Genomic DNA, 18630 nt, shown 5'->3' on the forward strand with positions numbered 1-18630 from the left:
TGATAGGAGCCCAAGCAGTCCTGGGAGAGAAAGGAAATCAGGAGACACAGGGGGCACACCTCGAACCAAAAAGGAAGGTGCTGTGAGCAAGAGTGAGACCTGGAGACCTGTGTGCTTCCTTTCTAATAAAGCAGGGCATTTATAAGCTGACAGCTGGAAACTAAAAGAGAAAACCTGTAGGGGTTAATCAGGGCACACCCGCTCAGTAAAGAAGCGAACCTGATGGAAAGCACAGCAGAACAAGCTGTGGCTTTAACTGCAGTAAGAGCGAGACCCAGGAAGCTTATGGCTCCAAGTGCAGGAAAAGCTAATAGGATTCCTGAAGGTTATCAGGGCTTTGTGTTTGAAGGGAAAGTAACCCCTTGAGTGGGGCAGGAAAGCCCATAGTAATTCTCAGGCCTGACCTTTCCCCCCAGAGAGTGCAGTGAACACCAGAATGGTGGTGAATGATATTGGAGGGCAATATATGCCTGTACCTGTACACTGGGTGCACCTGGAGTGCGACCTAGTTTCAGGACCGGTGACTGTAGGGATTGTCCCTAGTTTGCCTATGGACGGGGTTGACCTGCTCCTAGGTAATGATCTGGCGGGGGTGAAGGTGGTAGCCTCCCCAGTAGTGAAAGAAAGACCGCAGGATGTCAGAGAGACAGGGCTGTGGCAGGAGATGGGCCCTGCAGTTTCCCTGAATGTGTCGTGGCTTCAAATAGTAGCAGAGACTCCCTCTGCTTCGATCAAACCAGCTCCCCCAGAGGAGACTGAATTGGCACTGCAGGCAGATGACCAGGTCTGTCTGTCTGAGACTTTCTTTGGAAAGTTAGAAGACCCAGGGAATGAATTAAATGGATTTTCCCTAGCTGAGGCTCAGTGAGCCGACCCAGTATAGTGAGGGATAGCACAGGCTGCCCAATCTGAGAGTGAAGCAGAGGGAGTCTCTGATTACTACGATTTAAAGAATGGGGTACTGATGAGGAAATGGAGTTCTCCTCACAGACCGGACAGCAAGGAGTGGACAGTAGTTCAGTTAGTGGTGCCGCAGAAGTACTGGAGAGAAATATTTAAAAAAGGGCCCACGAGACTACAGTGCATGTATGTGCCGGTATGCAAAAGACCAAAGCCCGCATTAGACAGCAGTTTGACTGGCCAAAACTTCACAAAGATGTGGTGAAGTACTGCAGGAGTTGCCACAAGTACCAAGTTGAGGGGAAACCCCAACCTACAGTGAAACCTGCACCCCCAAGTCTTGTACTGGTGTTAGGGGGACCCTCCAACAGAGGGCTGGTAAACTGAAAAGGACCCCCGCCGAGAACAAAAGGAGCAGGCGGGCACAAGGCTGGCAAAAGGTTAGAAAGAGAAGGGGAAAAAGTGACCAAGAGGGCAGGTTAAAGGAGGTCCGGGAGGACTCCCGTCTGGTCAGCCAACCCCGCAATATTTGAAAAGTTAGACCCCACATCCTCCTATGTAAATGCAGACACTAGAAGCACCCCACCAGATTTTCTAACATCATGTACAGGAGCCAGCAGCAAAGTAAGACTCCTAGGGGGCAGAGAAACATTGAGGGTGATGCCTCACCTAGTCTAAGTGCCACAGGGGAGTGCAGTAGAGTCTGCACAAATACCTGCAGGCAGGAGTGTCCCAGAGGACAAAGGGGAGATTAGCAAAGAATCCTCCCTCACAGTCTGAAAAAAAGTGAACCACCCATCCCCTAAAGTCAAAAGCTTTTGCATGACTCAGCAAGTTCAAGAAGATCTGCCCACTACCGACCTGGAAAAAAAATTTCCAACTCAGGGCTAATTAAACCTAACCATCTCAAAGACCCTAGGCAGCCAAGGAAATGGGCAAACTGAAGAAAAATTTCCTCAAAGAACCACATGTTTACTGGGATGCCAAAAAGGTGACAATTAAAGCAGCACTGGCACCAAGAAAAGACAAGCTATAATAGGTTTTAGGATTTATGAATGAATGTGAATGAATGCAGAAAATGCATGTTTTTTTCTGTATCATATTTTTTCTTAACCCTTTTAATGAAATGCGCTTTTCTCAAATTGCATTTCATTCCGCTGGGTGTGGAGGCCCTCACCTGCCAAGAATGAGGCACATTGATTTTGAACTGTTGCTGGAGTGAGGAAATGACTTGAACAGATCAACTGTGGCTGGAAAAAAAGCATTTGCATACTAATAGACGGTGCTTGTGTAAACAAAGGACCATTCCCTGACCCATTCAACCCACAATGGATGTTGATCACCAGGCAGTGAGGGGGTGGGGAAGCGCATTCCAAGGCCTGCTGGGGTGATGCAATCCACAGGGTCCAGGACTGGTTGGACCAGCTGGTCACATGGCTAACTGGCTGTTCCAGGGTCCTTTAAACTAGCCACAGAGAGTTTGAACTGAGAAAGACTGTTTTCTCCTGGACTGAGAAGATCTCTCTTGTCTGCTCACATCTCTTTCTCACAAGCCTTGAATTCCCCATGAACCCCAAGAGAGAAAAGTCTCCTACAGCGAACAAGGTTTAAGAAGAATACTGGGCCCTAACGAAAATCAAGATCTACCTCCAATCAAGGACTCCACAGTGAGTTTGAAGAACTGTAATAAAAACTCTTCATATATTGCCTCAAACTTTTCCACTTTATTTCTTCTACTCTTTTCGGTCTCTATGTGCATGTGTGTATCACGTATGCTTGCTCGCGTGGGCATGTCATGTATCCGTAGGCATTAACCGAATTAGAGTTTAAGTTTAATAAATTTCAACCTTTGCTCTTTAAACCAAAGAAAACCTGTTTGTGCTGGTTTCTTTACCTTATAATTGGAAAGCCGTAAACAAGGATTCACCAAGGGGGAGCTAAAAACAGTGTGTTTAAAATTAGACCCTGTTACGGTAAGACGAAATGAAGGCTGAGAGGGACTCCTAGAATCCCTTCTCACCTGGTCATAATCAAAATGATTTGGTAGTTTTAAATATAACCTATGGAATGAGCACGCTTTGATGTTGAATTGCCTTTTCCCATTCCATATTATGCGATATTTCTCAGAATTGCCCCAAAATACTTCACAAACGGTTCTGTCGGCAAAATGAAAAACATGACAAAATACTATATAAATGCAATTCCTGCAAAAGACAGAAACAAAGATGAAGATATTCAATAATAACACTGCTACTAAAATAGATGCTTGGAGTATTTTTAGATAAAAAACAAAATATTAATTCTGTTTACCTGGTTTCCTTTTCTCTTTCGTTCTTCTTTCAATTCTCTCTACTGCCATTAGAGTGTAACGGTAAACAGTTTAACTTTAATGTTCCCTTTTCTTCATTATCTAACCTAAAAATTCTTTCATAAACTTAGTTCTCTTCTAAAAGTAAAACTTTAAAAAATGTTCACCCTTGTTTCCTCCATCCACTGTGAAAGTGGGCCCAAAAAGCAAAAATTGCCATAAACTGACCATAAAGGCCTCAAAATTCAGCTCTGTAGTGCCCGTAGTTTTGACGTTGCAGGTGCCATTTTGGTAAAGGCATGACAAGCGTGCGCTGGAAATGTTCAGAGTAGGCAGATCAGGGTGTCCGTCAGCGTGTAACGCTGGTTTGATGCCAGTGCTGCCATTTACAACCAGCTAACACCATCTCTTAAACACGCACAGCTGAATATTTATTCAGCAGGAAGGCTTCTCTCAAGAAGCCTTAAATGGATCAACTACTTTTGGATTAGTTGCTGATTGATTTTTACTGGTTCTGTCTGAGTTTAGAGAAGGGCTGTGAGATTTCTATTGCTGCTTAAAGTTGGTGAAGTTGACAGGGAGTGGTGCTGCCCATGAAGAAGACCTTAGTTTTAACTTCAAGTGTTCTGGTCAGACCATGTTCTCCCAGTCATGGCTGTTATAATCACAATCACCCTTGGCCTGCAGCATCAAAGGAAGATGGAGCAGAGGCAGGACAGAAGAGGTCCAGCTGCTTCAGAGGGAAAAGGAGGAGGGGAAGAAGGGATGTCAGCAGGAGGCCTTATTCAACTAAGGGCCTTCAGAGAACATTTCTTTTACCTCAATCTAAGCCAGGAGCAGTGTGTGTATTGTTTGCATGAAGGAGGTGCTCACAGAAATCTGCAACCTCCTGCAGGCAGACCTGCAACATCAGAGCAGGGCAAGGGTGGCATTGCCAGTGGCTGTGAAGGTGAACATGGGTATGAATTTCTTTGCATTGGGATCCTTCCAGGCTGGAGCAGGTGACATCTGTCACATCACCCAGTTTGGCATCCACTGCAGCATAAGGGAAATGACTGATGCTTTTTTTAGTGACAGGAGAGGGGAGTACACTGAGCTCTCTGACCAGAGAAACAGGCCCCACACATGGCTTTGTGGGCACAGCATCTAAATACAGAGATGTATTGCAACCACAAAGGGTTCCACTACCTGAATGTGCAGTTGGTGTGTGACCATGCACAGCACATCATGCAGGTGAAAGCCAGCTATCCTATCAGCATCATGATGCCTATATTCTGTGCCTGTCCACTGTTCCCTCAGTATTTGAGCCAGCACATCAAACCAGAGGGTGGTTGCTGAGTGAGGGCTATTTGCTGGCCCCTTGGCTCAGGTCTCTGGTGAGCAACCCATGCATATGTGCACTTTTAATGAAAGCCACGATGCCACTGTTGGCCAGGGGCTGCAAGAAACACAGAATCAGTTACAAAATGCTGGAATTGTTTGACCTGTAGTAACCTGGAGCTCGGACACTGGCCTGTGCTTGTAAAAACCAGTTTGAACTAATTACTTTATGGGACAAGACAAAGAAGAGGACACAGGAAAAGGGCCTTATTTGGACAGTGTGATACCGGGGTCTTTGAGCCTGGGCCAATTAAGAGCAGCTGTGAACGAGGTGATCAAGCTTAAACCAACCGGAAAGACACAGCTCAGATTTGGAGAGATAAGCAACAGGATAAGAATCGGAGCTTTTTTGGGCATAGTGCCAGCAACAACTCCGGAGATCAACCATCGAGACAGAGAGACAGAGAGACAGAGAGACAGAGAGACAGAGAGACAGAGAGACAGAGAGACAGAGAGACAGAGAGACAGAGAGACAGAGAGACAGAGAGACAGAGAGACAGAGAGACAGAGAGACAGAGAGACAGAGAGACAGAGAGACAGAGAGACAGAGAGACAGAGAGACAGAGAGACAGAGAGACAGAGAGACAGAGAGACAGAGAGACAGAGAGACAGGAATGCCTGGCCAGCGTTAACTCTCCCTTTTTCGGGTAATATCCTTTGTATTCTGTGACTAGGACAGGGAAAGGTCAGAAGAACCTAGTGGGTGTGCTTATGAATTCTAGCTAGTTTTGTTATTAACTGTATAATTCAGGGGAGTTGTAGGTTTTTGTCTAACTAAGTGTATAAGCCTTATTCTTACATTGTACAACGTGAATAAAGTAAATTGATAGTTAAAGAAAGGACTGAGTTCCCCTCTTTGTACTAAGCCAGTAACTGTAGCTGTGGACAAGGGGGAGTTGACTCCGCTCCATGGTTAACATAATTGGCGTCCCTGGGTGGGCTCGAGGATAAATCTCTCCGTTGAATCAGCGGGAGACTCGAGCCGAACCGAATTGGCAAAGTACAGAGAGAACAGGAACGTGGGGTTAATTTGTAGCTAACATAAGATGACGAAACAAAGGGAATCTCCAAACCCTGGAGACCCGGATTGTTTTGATTGGAAAGGATTCCTCCAAAAATACGTAATAGCGAAATGGCCGCAATACAGAGCATATGCTGGTCACACTAGTGATAAGGGAAAACCTGTAGGGGAAGCCCTTTGGAAGATTGCACAAGCAAAGATGTCAGCTAGGAAATTTAAAAAGATACAGAAATCAGTAGGTAACTGCTTACTTGAGGAATGGATAGAATGCCAACAGCAGGCTAAAAATGAGCAGAACAGACGAGAGGAAGAGATTAAAAAACTCCGTGAGGAGACAGCCCATTTTAGTGAAAAAGTAACTAATTTGCAGGGACAAAGAAGTGAAGATTTGATGCATATGAACCAATATCAGTTACAGTGCGAAAAACTAGTTACGGAAAAAAGTAGGAGAGAGGGAGAAGCCCAAACAGCTAAAGCTGAGGTGGAAGGATGGAAGCAGCAATGTAGTGATTTAAAAACTGCCATGAATGTGATTCAGAGAGCAGCTCAGGAAAAGAGAAGTAATTCAGCTGATCACACAAATTGTCAAAAATACATAGCGAGACTGCAAGAGCAGCTAGCCACGCAGAGAGGTATAATCTGTGCTTTTGCACCCGAAGGAAGTGAGGAGAACGGTGAAGGGGGCATAGATTGGAATGAGTTAGCAGACGAAGCGGCTAGATACGGTTATGATGATGGAGACCCTCTACCCGAGGATCCTCCGCCAGCATATGAGCCAGAGCCAAAGGAGTCATCGGCCCCCATGGCCCCCCTTGTGACCACTAGGGCAGCAATAGGGGCAGATGGCCAGGTGACAGCTGGCCCGCGTATGACATATTCCACTCCAATGGGGGGACAGCAATTGAGGGATATTGCAAAAGATATTGGGACGTGCGCACCCGGGGATGATCCTAGGGAGCTGTTCCAAGCGGTCAGTCAACAGAGAGGAATACACGACTTAAGTGATGCTGAAGAAAGAAAATTAATTATAATGTGCTGACACCCACACATGCACTCCGCCCTACCAGAGGAGCAAAAACCCGGTTGAGGCACAAATGAGGCTTTAAAAGAACAAGTATTAAATGTCATGGGTGCTAATAGAGGGGACCCAATGGAGGCACTAACGAAATGTTATCAAAGAAAAGGTGAACACCCTGTCGTGTTTTCAGCCCACATCTGGGCGGTGTTTCAAGGAGTATATGGCACGAACCTAGATAGAGCCAATCCAATGCCAGAGATTAGAAACTGATGGCTGAGAACGCTGGTGTCGCATGGCACTGAGGAGTCAAGAAGGGCACTCGATCAATTTGATCCCTCTGATGACACGCACACAGAGGCTTGGGTACTCAGGAGGATGGTTAGAGCATGGGAGAAGGAAACAACAAAATTCTCCAAGGCCCCTGGGGGAAAGGCGATGCCGGTCAAAGATCAGGAAATAACCTGGAAAAATGAAGGGAGGGGAACTACATAGAGCATACCCCACCCAGCCTATCAGACAGGAGGAAAGGGTAGAGGCATTGGGAGAGGATCCGTCCCAGGAACAGGGAGAACTCTGGGCGGGCTGACCCACTGCTATAATTGTGGCCAGGAGGGACATTTCAAAAGAGAATGCCCAAACCTGAGACGAGAAAATGTAGGTCGGGGAGGAGGCCAGAACAAATGCCAGAGCCTACCCGTGGAAGGACCAAATAGGTCAAATCCTCAATGTGATATACTAGAGATAGCACCGTCTTCGGGGTTGTACCCTGAACCACAATGACGGTTGCAGGCCTCTCCGTTATGGGTGTGTGACACACGGTGGGAGACCCCTAGTGAATGGTAGGGTTGGAGGCCGCCCTGTTACATTCCTTTGGGACACTGGAGGATCCCGAACCACCATAAACACCACCAATGTTAGTTAAGTAGATTGGAAAATTCAAAGTAAACTTGTTTTACGTGGATTTACAGGACATTCACAAGTGGGATATGTGAGCGTACCATTGGAAGTCAGTGTGGGGGACATAGCAATAGAGCACTCAGTGGTTCTCATTGAGTTACCCAGAGAACAAGAACATATATTAGGGACAAAAACAAGAAATGCTGGATTCACTCAGCAGGTCTGGCAGCATCTGTGGAAAGAGAAGCAGAGTTAACGTTTTGGGTCAGTGACCCTTCTTCGGAACTGACAAATATTAGAAAAGTCACAGATTATAAACAAGTGAGGTGGGGGTTGGGCAAGAGATAACAAAAGGAGAAGGTGCAGATTGGACCAGGCCACATAGCTGACCAAAAGGTCACGGAGAAAAGGCAAACAATATGTTAATGGTGTGTTGAAAGACAAAGCATTAGTACAGATTAGGTGTGAATATACTGAATATTGAACATCAGCAAGTGCAAACCTGAAGAAAAACAACCTGAAAAAAAACAGTGGGTGAGCAAACTGAACAAACTAAGATGAAATGAAATAAATACAAAAAAAGATTGTAAAAAATGTAAAAAGGAATGCCAAAGAAAAAATAACTAAAAATGAAAGTAAAGTGGGGGGCTGTCATGCTCTGAAATTATTGAACTCAATGTTCAGTCCGGCAGGCTGTCGTGTGCCTAATCGGTAGATGAGATGCTGTTCCTCGAGCTTGCGTTGATGTTCACTGGAACACTGCAGCAATCCCAGGACAGAGATGTGAGTATGAGAGCAGGGGGGAGTGTTGAAATGGCAAGCAACCGGAAGCTCAGGGGCCTGCTTGCGGACTGAGCGGAGATGTTCCGCAAAGCGGTCACCCAGTCTGCGCTTGGTCTCCCCAATGTAGAGGAGACCACACTGAGCAGCGAATACAGTATACTACATTGAAAGAAGTACAAGTAAATCACTGCTTCACCTGAAAGGAGTGTTTGGGGCCTGGGATAGTGAGGAGAGAGGAGGTAAAGGGACAGGCATTACACCTCCTGCGATTGCAAGGGAAGGTGCCCTGGGACGGGGACGAGGTGGTGGGGGTAATGGAGGAGTGGACCAGGGTGTCGCGGAGGGAACGATCCCTTCGGAATGCTGACAGGGGAAGGGAGGGGAAGATGCGACTGGTAGTGGCATCACGCTGGAGGTGGCGAAAATGGCGGAGGATGATCCTTTGGATATGGAGGCTGGTGGGATGAAAAGTGAGGACAAGGGGAACCCTGTCACGGTTCTGGGAGGGAGGGGAAGGGGTGAGGGTAGAGGTGCGGGGAATGGGTCGGACACGGTTGAGGGCCCTGTCAACCACAGTGGGGGGAAATCCTCAGTTGAGGAAAAAGGAGGTCATAACAGAAGCACCGTCATGGAAGGTAGCATCATCAGAGCAGATGCGTCGGAGACAGAGAAACTGGGAGAATGGAATGGAGTCCTTACAGGAGGTAGGGTGTGAAGAAGTGTAGTCGAGGTAGCTGTGGGAGTCGGTGGGCTTATAATGGATATTGGTAGACAACCTATCCCCAGAGATGGAGACAGAGAAGTCGAGGAAGGGAAGGGAAGTGTCAGAGATGGACCATGTAAAAAGGTGAGAGAAGGGTGGAAATTGGAAGCAAAGTTGATAAAGTTTTCTAGTTCGGGGCGGGAGCAGGAAACGGCACCGATACAGTCATCAATGTACCGGAAAAAGAGTTGGGGGAGGGGGCCTGAGTAGGACTGGAACAAAGAATGCTCGACATATCCCACAAAAAGACAGGCATAACTAGGACCCATGCGGGTACCCATAGCGACACCTTTTACTTGAAGGAAGTGCGTGGAGTTGAAGGAGAAGTTGTTCAATGTGAGAACAAGTTCAGCCAGGCGGAGGAGGGTGTTGGTGGATGGGGACTGGTTGGGCCTCTGTTCCAGGAAGAAGCGGAGAGCCCTCAAACCATCCTGGTGGGGGATGGAGGTGTAGAGCGATTGGACGTCCATAGTGAAGAGGCGGCGGTTGGGACCAGGAAACTGGAAATTGTCAAAATGACGTAGGGCGTCAGAAGAGTCACGGATGTAGGTGGGAAGAGACTGGACCAGCGGAGAAAAGATAGAGTCTAGATAGGAAGAAATAAGTTCAGTTGGGCAGGAGCAGGCTGACACAATGGGTCTGCCAGGACAGTCCCGTTTGTGGATTTTGGGAAGGAGGTAGAAGCGGGCTGTCCAGGGTTGCGGGACTATGAGGTTGGAAGCTGTAGAGGGAAGATCTCCAGAGGAGATGAGGTCAGTGACAGTCCTTTGGACGGTGGCTTGATGTTCGGTGGTGGGGTCATGGTCCAGAGGGAGGTAGGAAGAGGTGTCTGAGTTGGCGTTGAGCTTCTGCAAGGTAGAGGTCGGTACGCCATACAACAGCACCACCCTTGTCTGCAGGTTTGATGACCATGTCGGGGTTAGACCTGAGAGAACGGAGTGCCTCAAGTTCAGAGGGGGACAGGTTAGATATATATATTAGGGTGTGATTACATGGCTAAAGCGGGACTCTGTTTTGATCCTGTTAATTGCGCGATTTGGCAAATGCCCTTGGGCATGGGTAGTATAGATCACACATCTGTCCCGGTGGGGGAATACCAGGATAGGATATGCACGTTTGGGGAACTGTGGACACACCAGAAGAAATGAGTAGCGATAGTGAAGTACAACAAATTATCACACGGAATGCAGTAGTATTTGCTCGACATAAACATGATTGTGGGAAAATGATCGGAAGTGTGTGTATACAGGGCCCAGACCCCAAACCACAGAAGCAGTATGGTTTTCTGAAACAGGCAGAAGAGGAGGTAGGAAAGGTGATACAGAGTTTGTTGCTACAAGGGATATTAAGACCGGTAGCCTCCACTAACAACTCACCTATTTGGCTGGTGAGGAAACCGGATGGTAGCTGGCGACCAACGATAGACTATCGAGAATTAAATAAGGTAACCCCGTTAACAGCCCCTATCGTAGCAACTAGCCCAAAGATGGTAGTTAAACAAAATTAAGATGCACAGTGGTTCACGGTTTTAGACATAAGTACGGTTTTTGGTCTATTCCACTGGAGAAGGAATGCCAATATAAATTTGCGTTTACCTTTCAAAGACAACAATATGCATGGACCGCCCTGCCACAGGGATTTCATAATTCCCCGTCTATATTTCACCAACGTTTAAGGGAAGGGTTAAAAAGGTTCTCAAAGCCTGAATGTCTGGTGCAATATGTAGATGACTTACTGCTACAAACTGAAACGGAACAGGAACATTATCAGTTACTAAGTGAATTACTACAATTGTTACACAAATTGGGACTAAAAGTAAACCCTAAAAAAGTGCAGGTTATGAAACAGAAGGTTACTTATTTGGGAATGATCTTGACATTGGGAAAGAGAGAAATTGACCAACGAAGGGTAGTAGCGGTTGGCAGACTCCCTGTCCTGCGGGATGTAAGAGGGTTGAGATCTTTCCTGGGTTTGGTTGGATATTGCAGGGACCACATTGATGGATTCACTACAAAAGCGGCCCCATTAATGGAACTATTGAAAAAGAATGTGGCGTGGGAGTGGAAAACTGAACACACACAGGCCATTTTAGATTTAAAGCAGGCACTAGCTGCTGCGCCTGCTCTGAAAACCCCAAATCCAACTGAGCCGTTTTCATTGGAGGTAGTTACCACAGACACCACCCTCTCGGCAGTTCTGTTACAGGAGACACGAGAAATTGAGACCAGTAGCGTATGCCTCGCGTCTGCTTTCACCGGTAGAGCAGGGGTATACGACGTGCAAGAAACATTTGTTAGCAGTTTTTTGGGCAGTACAGTATTTTACTTACATAGTGGGACTGAATCCACTTACAATATTGACAGAACATACCCCTGTACAGTTACTATTAGACGGTAGGATCAAAGATGGGTCAGTAAGTCAGAACCGAATTGCTAGGTGGACACTGTTGTTGCAGGGAAGAAACATAAGCGTGAAAGGAGTAAAAACTACCACTATGTTGGCAGACAACCTAGTGTCTCAAGGAGAGAAACATGAGTGTCAAGTCATGATAGCAAATGATCCCAAGGGACCATTTGTATCAAAACAAAAAGGAGGGGGTAGGAGTGGATTGGAGAAAGCAACAGGGATAGAAAGTAAAGATACAAAGGTAAAAGAAGAACCCCACTTAAAAATTTTTGTGGATGATTCCTCATCAGTTCAGGATGGCGAGAGGAGGACTGGGTGTGGGATATATGTAGAAGACGAACACGGTCGGGAAAAGTTTAGCGCAGCCTTAAAATTGCCTAAAACCATGACCGCGCAGGCGGCAGAATTAGCAGCTGTTGCATATGTGGTTGGCCACCCAGAATACTTCCCACCTGGATCGGTTATATATTCTGATAGCATGTATGTCTGTAATAGCCTCACGGAACATTTGCCCTTATGGGAGGAGAGAGATTTTGGCTCAGCAGATGGGAAGCCATGGAAAGGATATGGGATCACGAAGGTCAAAGCTCATTCAAAACTTACTCCGGAAGGGAACAGGAAAGCGGATGAGCTAGCCAAACAAGGTGCTGTTAGTGGGCAGGAATGGCAGCCACCGATAGAGGACATTGGGGAACAGAAAGGAAAACAGGTTAAAGGTAATGGATTTAACAGAGGAGCAGAAGAAAGATGGAGAATTGAAAAAACTGATAGAAGGAGTAGAGTCAGATACATACAAAGAGTACAAGGGGATAAATATACAGGACGGAGTATTTTTATGTGAAGGAAAATTCGTAGTGCCAGAGGGGGATGAAACCAAATAATCCACTGGTACCATGACTTATGGGGACATAAAGGGACAGAGAGTACCCTGGAAAGGATAAAGGAGGTGTGCTGGTGGCCTGGAATGAAAGGTGACGTGGAACACTACGTCAAGAATTGTTTGATCTGTGCACAACACAACCCCAATAGGAATGTCAAGAAAGGGGCCCTCCGACATACTAGACCAGTAGAAGGGCCTTGGACTAATTTACATATAGACTATGTAGGACCCTTACCCCCCACTCCAGGAGGGTTTAAGTACATTCTAATAGTAGATACGTTTACCAAATGGGTGGAAGCTTTCCCAACCAGAACAAATACAGCCAAAGTCACCGTGAAAATTCTGTTAGACAGGGTATTCACTCGGTGGGGTTTACCCCGAAGCATAGAAGCAGATCAGGGAACACATTTTACAGCCCAAGTAATGCAAAATGTCATGACCCTCTTTGGAGTTAAACAGAGATTCCACATACCCTATAGACCACAGTCTAGTGGAATTGTGGAAAGGATGAATCGGACATTGAAAAACATGATAGCTAAAATGGTACAGCAGCATAAGGCGACCTGGCAGGTTGTTTTGCCCTATGTGTTGATGGTAATCAGGAATACCGTAGCTTCATCAACAGGTTACTCCCTATAAACTTATGACAGGAAGGGACACGAGAGGAATGGAGGGGTTGGTAGGTTTGGACTTGTCCGAACCTGAGGTGGACAGTATTTTATCAGAAAAATGGGTACTACAGTTAGTAGAAACAGTGAGGGAAGCAAATTACATGGCAGCTCACCAACAGGGAAAGAAGAGACAGCAAAGTAAGGCTTATTTCGATGCGAAAGCCAGCCCGATAGAGTTGGACCTTGGACAAAGGGTAATGATCAGAATATACCAGCCCATCTCATTTTTGAGTCCAAAGTTCGCCGGTCCCTATGAGATCGTAGATAAAGCTAGTCCATCTGTATACAAAGTATTGACGGCACCAGATAAAAGTGGCTGGTATCATATTAATCAGTTAAAGTTAGTAGGAGAAAAACAAGATAATCACAGTTGGCATGTGATGCTTGATGCTACCGATGTTCCGATCGAAGTCAGGGAGATCAAGAGCAGGATCAATTGCAGATCCAAGCGGAAGTGTTTGAAAGACAACCTGACGTTGTACATCCACATAGAGGGAAATCATGGGAAAAAACGAAAGAAAAATAAAGAAACCAGGGAAAGTAAGTGGACGAGGAGAAATGGATGGTTAGAATCAGTAACAAATTGGGAAGAAGATATAGACAGTCTGGCTCAGTGTATGGAGAGACTGGACTTAAAATAGGATAAGAAAGAAACTGTAAATAAGAGCAGAAATTACACTTTTATATTACAGGTCCAGCCCACAAAGAAGAGGGTGATACATTGCATTGCAATTGGATTGACCATATTTGGGACTATGGGTGAATCTGCATTGGAGCAATCACAACGAATGAACGCGCTGGAAGCAGTGGCGACGTGGGAAGATTATCCTGTAGCCAGAAACAACTTTGCTCGGCAGATCAAGATAGTTCGAACCAACAAAGGACAGAGAAGGTTTAAATTTGTATTATGCGGGAGTAGATGGGTTGGCATGCGCGGGAAAGACATTGGGTATACTGGAGGGACACAATGTAGCTATTCACAATGTAACCTCGGACTTGGTTGTTGGTGGACAAGTACTACCTAAGCCAATAAAGAGGATAGTGATAAAGGAGAATCTTACGGTCCAGCGTACTGATACAGAATGCTGAAATAAAAGCCACCACAAAACACCCATTCCAAACCAATTTTACTGAACAAACCATCCAGTACTCCATACAGAAGTCAACAAATCACCCTTGTGCATTCCCTTTGTGCCTATTTTGCAGTTGCCTTTGCGTATCTTAATGCTTCTTGCAATGCTACCCCAGTGGCTACAGCATAGCTGGTGGGAGGCTGCTGACTTTCAGCATAAGAAACTTCAGATGGCCTTACAAGACGACCTTGAGCACCTGTGGCCCTAGAAGGCCCAGATGCTAACTGCACCATCTTAGTATGGCAGCAGCAGTCTGGGCTAGGCTAGCTGATTGATAGGCAATAGTAAGGGCACTGATGGAGTGGCAGTGGTGGGAGGACAAATGTTGTTATCATGAAAAACTACAGCAGGTTGGTGCTTCACTGAACCACTGCCACTCCCCCAGGGCAGCGCCTCAGCATTTCCAGTAATCTGTTGCAGGATGCCAGCGGTCTAAGTCTGCATGGCAACAAGCTGAGATTACAGGAAAGCAGTCGGAGCTTTAATGCAGCACTCAGACATTGGGTGACTTCTGTTTGCACTAAAATGAAAGCTGAGACATTGGCCATCAGATGCTGCATCATGGTTGGGTCTCCAAGTGTTCTCATAAACTTGACCGCCACTTCAACACCAGAAAGGATCAGCTCCAAGCTCTATGCAAAGTCCAGTTAGTACTGGACTCCTCCATGCTCGATAGTGACAGCAGGCTTTCTGGCAGGCTTGCTGATGCACCTCCCCTTTAACAGATACAGGCTAACTTTAAATAGTGCTAGACTCATACAAATTTGAGCCCAATACTGAGACATGCAGCCACTCAGCAATGCACTTCGCGATGGCATGCTGCCTACATTGCAATGTACGGGTGTGGGTTAATCAGGCATCGCAATCCCTGTGCCTTATCCAAACTTTCTCCCAAGACCTTTATTTAGACAATTAAATTTCCAAAGACTGTAATAAAACCAGAAAATGTTGAAAACACACAAAGGATGGAATCTTGCCAGCCCCATGGAGGCAGGCTAGGAGGAAATTTGGGAATTAGCATGTCGGGTTGGCTACCCGATGTGTTCCCGCCTCTGAGCAATCTTGCTAGAGGTGGGGTCACCATGGCATGGGCTACCTGCTTGGCAACAGGGGATAGCCAGTTAGGTCCATTAGGGGTCAATGCAGGGCATAGTTTTTTTTTTTTTTTATTTGTTCCTGGGATGTGGGCATCGCTGGCCAGGCCAGCATTTATTGCCTATCCCTAATTGCCCTTCAGAAGGCGGTGGTAAGCTGCCTTCTTGAATCACTGCAGTCCATGTGGGGTAGGTACACCTACAGTGCTGTTAGGAAGGGAGTTCCAGGATTTTGACCCAGCGACAGTGAAGGAACGGCGATAAAGTTCCAAGTCAGGATGGTGTGGCTTGGAGGAGAACTTGCAGGTGGTGGTGCTCCCATGCATCTGCTGCCCTTGTCCTTCTAGGTGGTAGAGGTGACAGGTTAGGAAAGTGCTGTGGAAGGAGCCTTGGTGCACTGCTGCAGTGCATCTTGTAGATGGTACACACTGCTGCTACTGTGTGTCGGTGGTGGAGGGAGTGAATGTTTGTAGATGGGGTGCCAATCAAGCAGGCTGCTTTGTCCTGGATGGTGTTGAGCTTCGAGTGTTGTTGGAGCTGCACCCATCCAGGCAAGTGGAGAGTATTCCATCACACTCCTGACTTGTGCCTTGTAGATGGTGGAGGGGCTTTGGGAGTCAGGAGGTGAGTTACTTGCCGCAGGATTCCTAGCCTCTGACCAGCTCTTGTAGCCACAGTATTTATATGGCTACTCCAGTTCAGATACTGGTCAATGGTAACCCCCAGGATGTTGATAATGGGGGATACAGCGAACTTAACACCATTGAATGCCAATGTTATGGTGCTGTAAGGATCTTCCTGATAGTGGACAGGCCCCCCAGTGAGGCTAGAGCCCAGCAAGTAACTGCAGGCAGCCTCCCGGTGGCAGGTCAGGGGACCATAGGTGCCTCCTGTTAATCAACTGAGTACAGAGCTGCTAGGATGAAAGGGCCATAGTCACGGTCACAAGCCATCCTGTGGAAAGGTTCCCCCTCCAACCTGATAGCCTGACAGCTGTGGCCCTGAATTTTAAATTTTTAGAATGCTGTAGAGAGCACCTCCATTTTGAGCACCCTCACTGTCTCCTACCTGTCTCAGCAGCGGCCACCTCTCCTGATGGGGCTGCCAGCCGTCAAGACCTTTGGGCCCTGTAACTGGGCCTCCTGCCTCGGGAACCTGCCTTAATTGGATGGTGAATGATGAGGAAGCCTCTTAATTGACCACCTCCCTTAAGATCATGCTGCCGTGCAGCCAGCACCATCAGGCAAAGAATCTGCTATTGTTCCTGACTGCAGCACATTTTCAAAGATGGTAAGATTCTGCTCAATAGGTCAGACAGCATGTTTAAAGAGAAAATACAATAGACTGACCTGGACTCATTCAATGGCACATAAAAAAAGTACACATCAAGACAGGAACAGCTAATGGCACATTAGTCAACTTGCTAGCAATCCCAGAATGCAGTCTGGATGATTAAACTGACCTTCGCTTAAACTGACAAGGTAAGGGCTAATGTGCCACTATCAAAATTACTGCTTTTAAAATATATCTTGTGTCACAGGAAAATCAAGAGTCACAATGAATCCCAAGCCACTCTGCCTCTAACATTCAAACCCACATCTGGTGATCAACTGTTATTCACTTTTACTAAAAATATGAAATTACTGAATCTCGAGTCACTGGAAATGCTCAAAAGAGTTTAGCTCGTTATTCACTAATATAAAGACCAGTGAGTACATGATTCATCAATAATTGGAAAGTATTTTGTTGTATTGTCATACCAATCTCACCCAGAAACTGGGAGATCAGAAAGACTATAGGGCTGGATTATTAAAGCCCGCTGGGCGCAGGTATGAAGGACAGCATTAATAGAATATCGTGTTCTCAAAGGTTGGCACTGGGACAAGGTGGCTCCCGAACACGACACCATTTTTAAAGTGAGGCTATCAGCAAGGGAATGGGTCAGGCAAATGCTTCTGATTAAGTGCCTACTGAGCTCGTTGAAGAGCTCATTAACATACTTGTCAGCAGCAATTTTTAATTTTTAAAAGGCTGGGAATGTGGACGACACCACTGGGGAGAGCACGACAGGGTATTCAAGTCATGAACACAGCAGGGGGCCATGAGAAGGGCCGATTAAAAGACGACAGAGGCCCAAAAAAAGCTCAGCTGCTTCAAAAGTGCCACAGAGTGACCATTGCTGCAGCTGTAAGACTTGCTTTTCTCAATGGGGAGTGGCAGGAAACCGGAAAGGTATGTGATGCCACTGGCATCAATTGCAGCAGGGGTTGGAGGAGAAGGCCTGGTGAATGCAATAAGTCCAGCTAAGGGAGGTCAGATGGGAACGGGCTACTCTGACTTTGGACAGATCAGCCAGGATAAGCTGCGGCAGATGCAAACTTCTGTACAGCAGGAGGCTAGAGGAACACTGGTGGGCGGGTGGTGGGGGAGGTGGATGCGGAGTGGGGTGGGGGGGATGCTGCAAGGGAAGGAAGGTGCTACCCAAGACATTGGGTGTACAGTTCAAGAGTCATCTACCTGGAAATGACAGAGCACCAGTGCCGTAGGAGGCTGCACCTATCCAGGCAGATAGTCTCAGTGCTGTGTGCTCTGATCCACAATGTCTTGAGACCTCATGGCTCTGCTGGCAGTCTCCTACCTGCAGCCATCAAGGCCTACATCACCCTAAACCTCTATGCAACCAGATCATTCCCAGGATCATCTGTGGACTTAGGTGGCATCTCACAGTCGACTGCTCATCAGGCAGGTCACTGATGCCATTTTCAGGAGGGCAGGACTACATCCACTTTTACACAGATGGGCTTGTGCAGGGACATGGGGTATTGGGCTCAACCTCCATCGCTGGATCCCCAAAGGTGTAGACATCATCGTTGAACCATTGTGTCCAACAAGGAACCCAGTGACCAGCCAGTGAGATGCATCAACAGGAAGGGCATCCACTGCCTCAACGTCCAACTGGTCTTCGATTACAGCAAGAGCTTCCTGGTGCGTGCACTCACTTTCCTGGCAGCTGCCATGACTCCTTCATCCTCCGCCAGTCCAGATTGCCTCAGTACTTCACTGTTTCTCAAAGTACATGGATGGATCCAATGGAACAAGGGAAATTCCTTGAGGAGATGGCTACCCACCCCTCCATGGGAGCACGAGACAGAGGCAGATGTGAAACAACCAATGTCACTTGCTCAGCAGGCCAACTATTGAGCAGGCCATCGGGTTTCTGAAGATACGATTATAGTGCCTGGATTGAACAGGTGGCACCCTCCAATACCCTCCAGCAAGGTTGCTGTCATTGTGGCGGTGTGCTGCTCTCGCCATAACATGGCTCTCCAGAGAGGTGTGGACCTTGAAAAAAAGTGAGGCCCTGGAAGGAGACAGC

Source organism: Heterodontus francisci, chromosome 22 (genome assembly GCF_036365525.1).
Source record: "Heterodontus francisci isolate sHetFra1 chromosome 22, sHetFra1.hap1, whole genome shotgun sequence".
Classification (NCBI taxonomy): Eukaryota; Metazoa; Chordata; class Chondrichthyes; order Heterodontiformes; family Heterodontidae; genus Heterodontus; species Heterodontus francisci.